Source organism: Felis catus, chromosome D1 (assembly GCF_018350175.1).
Source record: "Felis catus isolate Fca126 chromosome D1, F.catus_Fca126_mat1.0, whole genome shotgun sequence".
In the NCBI taxonomy this organism is placed as follows: Eukaryota; Metazoa; Chordata; class Mammalia; order Carnivora; family Felidae; genus Felis; species Felis catus.
This window is the reverse complement of record NC_058377.1, coordinates 65,348,379-65,360,592: the sequence shown is the minus strand read 5'-3', so window position 1 is coordinate 65,360,592 and position 12,214 is coordinate 65,348,379. Positions and strand designations below refer to the sequence as shown.

At 36.7% G+C, this 12,214-nt stretch overlaps 1 protein-coding gene across 9 annotated transcripts in view; it reads left to right on the top strand.

Annotated features, from left to right (window-relative positions):
- Window positions 1–12,214, top strand: part of STK33 (serine/threonine kinase 33) — a 168,267-nt gene that overhangs the window by 22,566 nt on the left and 133,487 nt on the right. The window contains exon 1 of one of the 9 annotated variants that reach the window (XM_023239536.2): window positions 10,216–10,322. The exons of the other annotated variants lie outside the window; for them this stretch is intronic. The gene's annotated coding sequence lies outside the window, so the exon portion shown is untranslated. Of the gene's footprint in view, window positions 1–10,215; window positions 10,323–12,214 lie in introns of those variants that run through there. 9 annotated transcript variants of the gene reach the window in all.

Here is a 12,214-nt window from a genome sequence, read left to right as displayed (position 1 = left end):
GCTTCAAAGTCTGTTTTACTCTTTGATGAGGACTAGTTCTTAAATTAAAGCAATGGATTAGTGCATGAAATTTGTTGAAAGCTGTTCCTTTGCAATATTCTGATGCTTCCTCAATAAGTATCTGATGTTCTCTCTCTCTCTCTCTCTCTCTCTCTCTCTCTCTATATATATATATATATATATATATATATATATAATGTTTATTTATTTACTTTGAGAGGGGGGAGGGGCAGAGAGAGAAGGAGAGAAAGAATCCCTAACCAGGCCCTGCTGTACTGTCAACACAGAGCATGATGTGGAGCTTGATCTCATGAACTGTGAGATCATGACCAGAACTGAAATCAAGAGTCAGAAGCTTAACCAACTGAACAAACCAGGTGCTCCTCACCTTATGTTTTTAAAATGATTTTTTATTACAAGATAATTATAGAGTCACATGCAGTTGTAAGAGATAATAGAGATCCTGTGGGACTCTTCATCCCGTTTCCCCCACTGGTGACATCTTACATGAAGTATGGTACAATATCACAACCAGGAAATTGACATAAATACAATTTTATTCAGATTTCACCAATTTTAATGTGTGTGTGTGTGTGTGCATGCGCGTGTGTTTGTAGGATCCCTCATGCCACAACCACCTCCCTCTCCCCTCACCTAATCCCCGGGAACCACTGGTCCTGTCTCCATCTCTGTATAGTGTTATCATTTCAAGAATGTTATATGCATGTACCTTATTTTTTCCCTTCATATGCATCGTATCTGAAAATAAGAACAACTACAGGGAAAAGGGCAAAAGATTCTTAATATTTGTGTCTGCTCTGTCAGCAGACCTATGTTATTAGGTGTTCTAAGGTTTTCTTTGAAAGAAAGGCAAAGTTATCACCTTAATATTCACTAGGTAAATTATTTTCCCTGGACATAAATAATAGTTTCCATATAGTAAAATGCTGAGTTACTAAATCTGTAGCGTTGACACGTTAAAAAATTCTTGTAATTCAACTTTCCACTTAAAAATCACCTTTTCAGAGAGAGTATGTTGATTATTCAAACTAAAGCAGTTTCCAAGTTACTCTCAATCTCTCTGTCCTCTTGTTTTCATGATAGTACTTAGGCACTTTATTCTTTGTCTATCTCTCCCTCTTTACCCTCTTAAGATATAAGCTCGGTGAGAGGAGGGAATTTGTTTGTAGTTTTCATTTAATATTTCCAGTGCCTGGGGTGGTGCCTCTACATAAAATGCTCTTATTGCATGAAATGCATGTCATAGGTCTGAAAACATATCTTCTAAACTCATGTTTGTTTGTTTACTTTGATGATAAATTTTAATTTTGAATGGTGCCCTGACTATGCTTGAGTGTTGGTGTATAGTGCTAAAATATTCGAATCATTTTAGTATAATTTAGTCAGCCAGTGAGTTGTTTGGGAACCTTACATCCCAGGGAAGTAGAACAATTCTTTCGTTCCTTGTTCAGGTCTATTTGAAGTCATCCAGTAGTCTTTTGTGAAATGACAGAACTCTAGAACATCTATCACTTGCTTCCTTTCATAGTATTACTCTTAAGAGTCTGGTCTGATAGTAGATTTCCTGGGTTTGAAGCCTGTCTCTATCATTTATTAGCTGTGTGGCTTTGTGCATATTACCAACCTGTCTGTATCTTGGTTTCATAATCTGTTAGATAAAGATATTAATAGGACCTATTTTATAGAGTTGTTATAAGAATTAAGTGAGACAGTATCCTAAAAGTACTTAGACCACTTCCTGGCACATAAAAGATATTTAATAAATGTAAGCTATTATTATTTAGTGTGAGAAAGTTAGTATCTGCTTTATTCACACATCAAGCAGTTGAAATAACACAATTTATGCTATACATCTAATCAGATAGTAATGTATCATAAGAGTTTTATCTACAATCAGAAAATGGATTTCAGGTTTATTTATTTCCTCTTATTACATTAGATGGTTTTGAGAACATCAAATAGTTTGGAAAGTGCTGAAAGGAAATGAAATCTGAAAGGCCCGGGAACATATTCTCTTGATTGTTGGTTGTAATTCTTGCTTTGAATGAGAGAGGTCACCTCAGAACATAGACTATTCTTTTATTGTCCATGCAAATTGTGGTCACTAATATGAATTTCCCAGACATTGGTTAAATGCTGATAGTAAAAGGCAGTCATGAAGAGGATTAGGAAGCTACTGCTGTTTGTTTTTAGCTCCCCTTCACTCCTCCACTTAGAGCTCTCTCTTCGTCCTTTCTTCTCGGATGCCTGGTTTCTGCTTGCTGCCCTTCGCACACCATCCCATAAACATTTTCTATACCATCTACAAATGTAAGTTTGTTACTGATTGGCTAACTCCTTATATTGAGTTAGTTGCTATAATATTTCCCTTGCCTGTAACTACAGGTTTACTAGAAGTTGCAAAGAAGTGTACAGGGAGGTTCCATGTACCTTTTACCTATTGTCCCCTAATATTAACATCTCAAGTAACTATAGTATACTGCCAATACTAGAAAACTGACATTGGTACAATCCAAAGAGTTTATTCTGTACATTTATTTGTGTGTGGGGGCGTGTGTGGTTTTTGGAGGTTTTTGGAGGTTTTTTTTAAAAAATCATGTGTAGTTTTGTGTAGCCATCACTACAATCAAGACACTGAACTGTACCATCACCATAAGGCTCCCTGTGCTACTCCTTTATAGCCACACCCACCCATCCTCCTATCTGTAATCCCTGACAACCACTAATTTGTTCTCCTCTTTATATTTTTGTTACTCTAAAAATGATATATAAATCGAATCATAAAGTATGCTACTTTTTGAGACTGGCTTTTTCCATTCAGCTTAGTTCCCGTGAGGTTCATCTGTCAAAGTTTGTGGCATGTATTAATAGTTTGTTTCCTTTTTATTTCTGAGTAGTTTTCCTTGGTATGGATGCATCACAATTTGTTGAACTATTCACCTGTTGGAGAATATTTGGGGCATTTCCAGTTTTTGGTACTAATTAAGCTGCTATGAACATTCATGTTTAGATTTCTATGTGAACACAAATGATCATTTCTTTGGAATAAATGCCCAAGAGTACAACTGCTAGGTTATATGGTAAGTCTGTTTTTTAGTTTTATTTTATTTATTAAAAAAATTTTTTAATGTTTATTTATTTTTGAGAGACTGAGAATGAGGGAGGGGCAGAGAGCAAGCGTGACACAGAATCTGAAGCAGGCTCCAGGTTCTGAGCTGTCAGCACAGGGCCTAATGCGGGCTTTGAACTCGTGAACTCATGAGATCATGACCTGAGCCTAAGTCAGACGCTTAACTGACTAAGCCACCAGGTGCCCCTATCTTTTAGTTTTAAAAGAAACTGTCAAGCTATTTATCAGAGTGACTTTATCATTTTACATTTCTACCAACACTGTATGAGTGATCTAATTTTTCTTTCTGTTTTTCAAATTTTATTTATTTATTTAAGTAATTTCTACACCCAACGTGGGGCTTGAACTTACAACCCTGAGATCGAGAGTCTTCATCTCTTTGGACTGAGTCGGCCAGGCACCCCAATGAGTGATCTAACTTTTCACGTCCTCACATCATTTGGTAGTGTCATTATTTTTTATTTTAGCCAGTGTGATGGTGATATATCATTGTGATTTTAGTTCACATGTCCCTAATGGCCAGTGATATTGATCATCTTTTTATGTGCTTATTTGTCATTTGTGTATCTTCTTTAGTGAAATGTCTGTTCATGTGTTTTGCCCATTTTCTAATTGTATTTTTGAATGTTGGATTTTGAGAGTTCTTTGTATATTCTAGATACAAGTCATTTGTCAGATGTATGATTTGCAAATATTTTCTCCAGGTCTATATGTTGCCTTTTTTAGACCCTTACCAAAGTCTTTCACCGAGCATAAATTTTTACTTTTGATGAGGTTAACTTATCAGTGTTTCCTTTTTATCTATATTGTTTTGAAAAACCTGGCATGCCAGTTTGGAGTTTGTTGAAATTCTTGGATCTGTGGATTTGTAGTTGTCATCATATTTATAAAATTTCCAGCCATTATTTCTTTATTTTTTCTGCTCTCCTTTTTTTTTTTTTAACGTTTATTTATTTTTGAGACAGAAAGAGACAGAGCATGAACGGGGGAGGGTCAGAGAGAGGGAGACACAGAATCTGAAACAGGCTCCAGGCTCTGAGCCGTCAGCACAGAGCCCAACGCAGGGCTCGAACCCACAGACTACGAGATCATGACCTGAACTGAAGTCGGCTGCCCAACCAACTGAGCCACCCAGGCGCCCCTCTGCTCTCCTTTTGATACCATTTATATGTATACTGGATGCTTGATATTGTCCTACAGGTCACTGAAGCCCTGTTTATTCCTATTTAGCCTTTTTATTTTATCTCTGTGCTTCATTTTGGATAGTTCCTGGTGCTATGCCTTCACACTAACTGATCTTTCCTTTGGAAGTGTCTAATATGCTGTTAATCCTGCCTACTCTATTTTTTATTTCATGTATTATATTTTTCATCTGTGGAGATTCCATTGGGATCATTAAAAAAATCTTCCATTTATCTCTTAATCATGTTCATGTATTTCTCTATCCTTTTAAACATGCAGGGCATATTTATAATAGTTGTTTTAACATTTTTGACTGCTAGATCTATCACCTCTGTCATTTGGGGGCCATAAGCCTGCCGGCTTTTAACTGGAAGTCAGACATTGTGACTTCCATGTTGTTGGTTGATAGATTAAGTTGACTTCTTTACATAGTGCTGGATTTTGTTCTGGCATGCAGTTAAGTTGCTTGAAGTCATTTGAAGCCTTTTGAGACTTGCTTTTAAGTTTAGGGCAGTTGTTTCCACAGTATCTGTTGAAAAGACTTTTATAATTCATTGAATTACTTTGCCACCTTTGTTGAAAATCAGTTGACCTCAGTTCTATTCCATTGATTTCTTCCATGCCCCAATACCACAGTGTCTCGATTACTGTGCCTTTATATTGAGTCTTGAAACCAGGTAGTGTGAGTCCTCCAACTTTTTCTTTTTTAAGATTGTTTTATCTTTTCTGGGACCTCTGCCTTTATAAATATACTCTGGAATCAGTTTGCCAATTTCTATAAAATGTGCAGCGAAGTTGAGAATTAGAGAATAGACCTTGGTAAAATCCATACCTTCTGATGTTTCTTAGAAGTCATTTTGTGGGTCTTCTCTAGAAAATACTCCTTAGGAGGATTAGGCTTCATTCTACTTAAGCTTCCATATCTTTTAATTTCTAAAAAGGTGCTGTAATATATATTCTGTCATATATCATTATTATATATACTAATAAATACTTTTCTTTAGGTCTTTGCCTGGGTATATTTGTTGCCTTGTATACTGAATTGTTATTGTTTCAATCTTAAAAATATAAGAGTTGATTTAGTACTAGAAAAACAAGAAAGTAAAATAGCACATCATTGATTAAATCTGTCAACAAAGGATGTGTAAGAGAATTGAGCTATTTCCTCTGTAGTATCAGAATTGATCTTCCTTTTGCTGTATTATATTTTCTAGGCAGGTATTAGGGAAATATTCAGGGACACAGTTTTTATGGCACTGTACTTAATGAAATATCCGTACTGTAATGAAGAAGCATTGTTGCTTTTATATTTATAAATAAGCTTGAGTTTCCCAAAAACTTCAAACAGGCTATATTTTGCTGTTATCTTAAAATATATGCTTAATAGTGTTACATTTCTTGGTTACTTTAAATGATTTTTTCTAGAAATCATTTACCTAACCATATTGCAGTATTCATTTTTGCAATTATTTTTGAGTTGTGGTTTTATGTATATAAAACATTATCCACAATTTATGATTCCAGTTACATAAATTGGTCCTTTTAGTCTCTTGTAGTAAATACATGTAGATGTTATGAATAAGATCTTAGAGGAACTTTTATGTCATTTTAATGGGCTCATGTTTGTATTGAATAACTGAATTGCAACTTTTAATTTCAGTCTGGAATGTTCACAGAATAAAATATTTGAATTAACTGAAATGAATTAGGGCACCTCAGGACAGTGATGGAAAGAACTAAGAACTATATTCATTTTATTAGAGTGATCATATTGTTTTATGAGAAAACAAGCCATTTTGCTCTGGATGGCAATTATTTGCAGTAAAGAAGTACCTTGGAATTATAGATCATTTTTCAGTTTTATGGGCATTTCTGTCAGCTGAAAATAATTGCTGATTTGGGCTTTCCTTGGAGCAAGAGGTGGAAATTATTTTATTAACTTTGTATGGAGGCATCTTTTAGTTATTAATTAGATATATTACTCTGGAAGCAGTGGAATATTGTTTTTTGAAGTTTAGAATTCTGTAATATAAGCCTAATAAAAGAGTAAGTCGGTTGTAGAAAAGTGCTACATATGTGATTCAGAGAATCTGAGGCTGATGATGATTTCGTGTGCAGCAAGGTGCTAATTGTATTTGCTACAGACATTGAGTAAAAAGGAGTTCAAAGCCTGAAAGATCCAGGTGGATTTGGCTGTTGTTTTAAAAGATAGTATGTGGTGTTCTTCATTATGTTCATATTGGGACTATAAAAAGACTTTCCAGTATTTCCCACAAAATGATAATCAGGTATAGTTCCCTTCCTTCTGATCCCCGCCTTCCCCCCACCCCCCGCTGTTATATTATATACAGGCATAACTCGTGTATTTCTGGAAATGGAGGACTAACTGGATTGGTGCTATATTGGTTTGTTATAGCCTAATCCCTTAAGAAATGTGTACCTGTCAGGACTCTTGGTTTTCTTCATATCCTCTGAAATTATGCTATGACTCCAACCACCTTGTAACAGCTACAAATCACAATAATGAATAATTTTATGTCACTGAGCTGTGTACCACATAGTGTCATAGATACGTTCCATATATTGACTCATTTGACCCTCACGTCAATTCTGTGAGGTAGGGTAATGTTATTTTTTTTTCCATTTTACAGATGGAAACTGAGACAAACATTGTCAGCTAGAAAGTGACAGAAGTGAGCTGTGAAATAAATTCTCTGCTCTTAATCCTATTCTTTCATGTTTAGCTCAAATTGATTAAGAAATCCCAAGTAACTTTTTATTAACAGCACTTTAAACATCATTAACAGTATCATAAGTTTGACAACTCCGACTTTGTATTAAAGACATCTCCAAAAAGCTTGTTTGGTAATTTCTTTAATTTCCACTAGAGGTCAGTCTGTCATTTGGCAATGTCAATATTGTCTGCTTCCTGTTCTTGGAAGTGCAAAATTTCAAGTATACTAAGTTAAAGAAGTGTGCTCTGAAAGAAACTTGGGTAGCAGGATACATTTTGAATTAGAAACATAATGAAAGAGTCATCTTTATAGTAATAAAGGCATATATGACCATTATAAGACCCAATATTGGCTCAATACTGTATTTGCAGAATTTAATAAAGATATCCTAGGAGATGATAACTGGCAGAGAAAAGGCTAATGACCTTGACCTTTCTTTATTGCCTCTAAACTAATCACATATTAAATATTCGACCAATTTTGGGTTGCTGGTACTTCAAATCCCATTTAATTCTTTCAAGGATGTAGAATTTACCCTGAGAGTAATGAAATAGTGAAATTATTGAAATTGTTCACTAATAGATACTCTCTGGTGATTTTAATGCAATATGGGTCTAAGAATTTTTTAAAGTAGCCTAGAGACTTTTATTTCTCAGCTTTCAAGTTTTAGAAATAACAAGGTATTGAATTATGATGCAGAAACCAAGAGTCTTCATTTGGAAGCAACATTTTGAGGCAACTTCTGTGGTTGTAAAATAGGAATGCCATATTTTGGAAGATCCCAAATAGTTATTTGGAGACTCTGTCATGGTGCCAAGTACAGAGTAATTTAACCAGCAATGTTAGTTATATGTAAGAAATGGTTTTGGCTACTGCAGGTTAAATAGACTTTTAGGCAGCCTTGAAACTAATGGAAACAATCTGACTTGACTTCAGATTTGTCACACTGGAAATGAATGGCAACATGCAGAAGAGGCCAGGCCAAGGAGGGGATTTACACAGGAAGGTAGGTCAGCAGAGTTTGTAGGTCTGGAAGGGGAAGAAGTTAAATCCAGGGGATTGATGGAAGAGAGAGGGAAGAGAGGCCTGCACATAGAGAGAGATAGGCAGAAGCAGACAGGATATTGGGCTTCCAAGTATACAAGTTACATCTAAGACCCTAGATTCTTCAGAGGTAGCAGAGAACCACTGAGCCGAAGGTAAGAAAGAGTTGGTGATTCCTAACAGTACCTTTCCCTTGCTGAGTACTTAATACATGTCAGGTACTGTGGGAAGATACTTTGTATATATTATCTTATTTTCTTCTTATCTTATAAAGCAGATTCTTATCCCCTTTTATAGAGAAGATGACTGAGGCTCAGAGAGTTTCAGTAACTTGCCTGAGGTCATACAGCTTGTAAATGGCTGGGCTGAGATTTGAACCCAGGGCTTTGTGATTCCAGCTATGAAGTTGTGCTTCCTGATGCAGAAGATATTTCTTTTCTGCCTCAGTTTTATGCTTCCTGCAGGGTAGGGACAGTCATAGGCTTACATCCAATGGGAAATTAACCCCATGGGTAAACCCCAATTATAGCAAAAGTCGAGGGTTATAGCTTCCAGGGAGGCGGGAGTGGGTATATTTTTGTTAAAAATGTGAAGCTTCTTCACCTCTGCCTATATTCACAGTAAAGACCTATATTCTCCACATAGCAGTGATTAGGTGGTGGTGAATCTATCCCTTGTACTTCTCACTACTTTGTTGTTTTTTTTTTCCTCTCCTAAAATCCACTAATTATCTTACTAGGTGTTCTCTCTGTTGGCTTGGTTTTTCATAAATGACACTACTGGAGGTGCCCTCTCAAGGACTTTCTAGAGTCTTAATAGGAAGAGTAGTGGGCCAGCCTAAAAGGAAGTTTAGGGATCACTAATTTGGTCTGTCAGTATACTTTTGTCACTTTATTTTTACACCTGCAGGCAGCAGTGCTTCTGAGATCTTTTGGTTCTTTAAAGATAGCTTTGATCCTAGATCTCTTTCTGCTTGGGATATGTTTTTGAAGGGCTGAGGACAGAATGTCAGCTTTCTTCTCCCAAAGGCACCCGTTGCTGAATTTCCCCTATAATCTGGGGCTTTCATCATTTCCTCCATGTTGATGGTGGCACTAGACCTGGGGAATAGCATTTATCTTTTGTTTTTTGACCTAAGTGACTGGTTAATGGTGAAAGGGCCATCAGCTAAGAATGCTTTTAATAAGGCCCTCTTTTTTGTGGTCTAGCCAGGGTCTATCTATGGTCAACTGCTAAAAGTATTCCCCAAGTTCTCTTGCTTTTTTCATCTGAAGTTGCTTGAAGGTGATACTTAGGAGGAGTACATCCACATGCTGTACAAGGGCAAGCAAAAGCTGTATTTCTTTATATAGCTTTTAATCTCTTGGTTAAAACTTTGATTTATTTTTGACAAAATAATATAGAATTCTTAACCTAGCAGTATAGCCTGACACTGGATCCACAAGTGCCAGAATTCCCTTCTAAGTCTTTAGCAGAATTCTATGAGCCCAAAGTGCCTACTTTCTTCCAAGAGGCTTTTGGGATTGAATTTACTAATCCCTGTTTTCAATCCATAAATGCCCACAGTAAGCTCTCTCTCCTAATTGCTATTTCATAGAGAAAGAACACATGTGATGGGACTTTCCCTATCATCCAAATCCATGAACCTGCTTGCACCCATTCACTCTTCCTCAAATAGCTTCCCAACTCCCTTTCCTACTCATTTCCTATATCTTACAACTAAAGTCATATTACAAATTCAAATCAGATAATTTCACTCTTAAGACTTATGTGTTACTTTGCATTGCCCTCAGGATAAAGCCTGAAATCTTTAATGTAGACCTCAAGGCCCTATAGGAGATGGCCCTTGCCTCTCTCACCATCTTTGACAGCGGCATAGTCCTTCTTCACAGTCCAGCCATTCTGGTCCCCTTTGGTTTCCTCAAGTCTGTCACGTTCCTACCTGGATTCTCCTTTTGGAATGTATTCTTTGCTTCCCCTAGCTAACTGCTCATGGGCCTTCAGATCTCTGCTCAGGTATTAGTCTTTAGAAGAAATCCCAATGTAGTCAGATCTCTTAATTATCAACTTAATTGCATTTTTCCTACATGTTTTTATTGCCAGAAATTTCACTATCTCTCTGTTGAGGACTCTCCCTTCACTTTATGTGTTGTCTAAGGACTTGGACATTCCGAAGGAGTGTACCAGGTAGAGAGTGAATTGGAAATCTGGTAAGTACAATAGAGCTGTTGCTGATAAAGACTTGTTGTTGAAGACTGGTCCTGCATAGCCCAAGGAATAAATTATCTGTTACGTTGGAATGACCTGTCCAAACCACAGAATGTGTCACTGGTTGATACTCATACACTCAGTCATTGCTCCTCAAAGCATAATCTTGTGTTTATGGTGGTTATAGGCGGGGCCAGAGTCACTTGTCACTCTTTCTTCATGAACACTTGGGTTGAGTTGAACAAGAGTCACCAACTCAGACAGCTCCTGCCTAGCAACTACTCTTTCAGTGACACTTGCATCCCTTCTTGCCAGAAGACTTTGGTCATGGCCATGTCAGGTTTACCCCAGCAGATTTTCCTAACTTGGAATTCCAAGGAATACTCTCAGAAGGCCTATGGGCTTTGCATTCCAAGAATCAGGGTAGTTATTTTTAGGTTCTACAGCTAAAAAAAGTTCTGTTACATCCAGGGTACTTACTTATCTTGCCGTCTGTCACCAAGGGAGGCAAATCTAAGGGATTCTTTACAAAATGAAGAAAAGTGGTCTCAAGGAGACTTTTGCCTCTCCCCGTACTGAGAAGCACCACAGAAATTTTTAGCTAAAATAATTTAATCCATACCTCTTGGGCACTCTATTTAATCTCTGCTTTAACAACCACCCTTTTACTACTTATTGATCTATTATCCTTGTGATTATTTGTTTAAAACCTGTCTTCCTTGCTATAAGTTCCAAGAAGGTAGGAACTATTTCTGCCTTCTTCACTTCAGTGCCTTTCAAAGTGGTTTGCACATTGTTAACATTCCATGCATATTTGATGAGTGAATGGATTGTAAGTTTTTCAAAATAGATTTTAATAGTAACTATGACTTCTAAAGATTCAGGAGATATTTAGAAAAGTAAAGGCAGTTAAACATATTCCCCAGCATGGAACTAATTAAAACTCAACAAATATAATGAAAATACAAAGAAAAGTTCCATGAAACTAGGAGATGTTTCAGTTCTAGGCTGTGGACTGATTTCTAAGAGGTAGAGTGAAATATGGATCAAATCTAGGAAGGAAGCTAAAAGCTGATATACACTTCTCTAGATTGTAAACAGAGTGAAATTAAGTGAATTTCACTGAAAGAAAGTGGAGGGCCTTGAATGCCTATCCTATGAGGTTTAGGAGTTGGAGCAGACTGTGTGAAAAATTGGCAAGTCTCTAAGGGAGCTAGTTCCATATTTCAGAATAGAGGGAGAGTTGAGGCTTAGCGAACAGTATTTTTTTTATACTCAGCTTCTAACCTATAGTGAAATGAGGGAGAAGAAAGAGGAAGAAATGAGCTTCGCAGAAGTTGAGCAGAATCAAATGAACAAGCAATAAATTAGCAAACCAAAGTTGGCTAAATTGCTTTACCCTAATTATACAGATGAAGTGCATTTCAGATTAAGAATTATTTCGGGGGGAAAAAAGAATTATTTCAGGAAATAGAAATTCCAGGAAAATACATCTATATTCACTCAAATAATATGAAGGGAACATAGGGTTTTTAAAAATTGAAATTAAGGAAAAGAAGGCAATTCCTTTCCAGTGGTGACAGTCATGGGATGTGAGGCTTTGGAGCTGTTGGAAGCCACTCCCTGCCTCAAGGAGGAAGTTGGTCTGTCTGTGATAGTAAGGGCCAGTCAACACTATAGAAGCAGTTAAAATAAAAGATAAGAGAGAAACCACCTTGGTTGAGATAAAAAGGCGTGATGTTGGTGGCGTTGGAGTGTGTGGTTTTAGTTATCCCTGAGGCCCTGATGCTTTGTATGCATTTCCTAGAGACAGATGAGGTACTCCAGTATCCTTACAATACATTTCTTTTATCTGAGCCAGTTCAAGTTAGCCTTCTACCATTTGATAAATGCT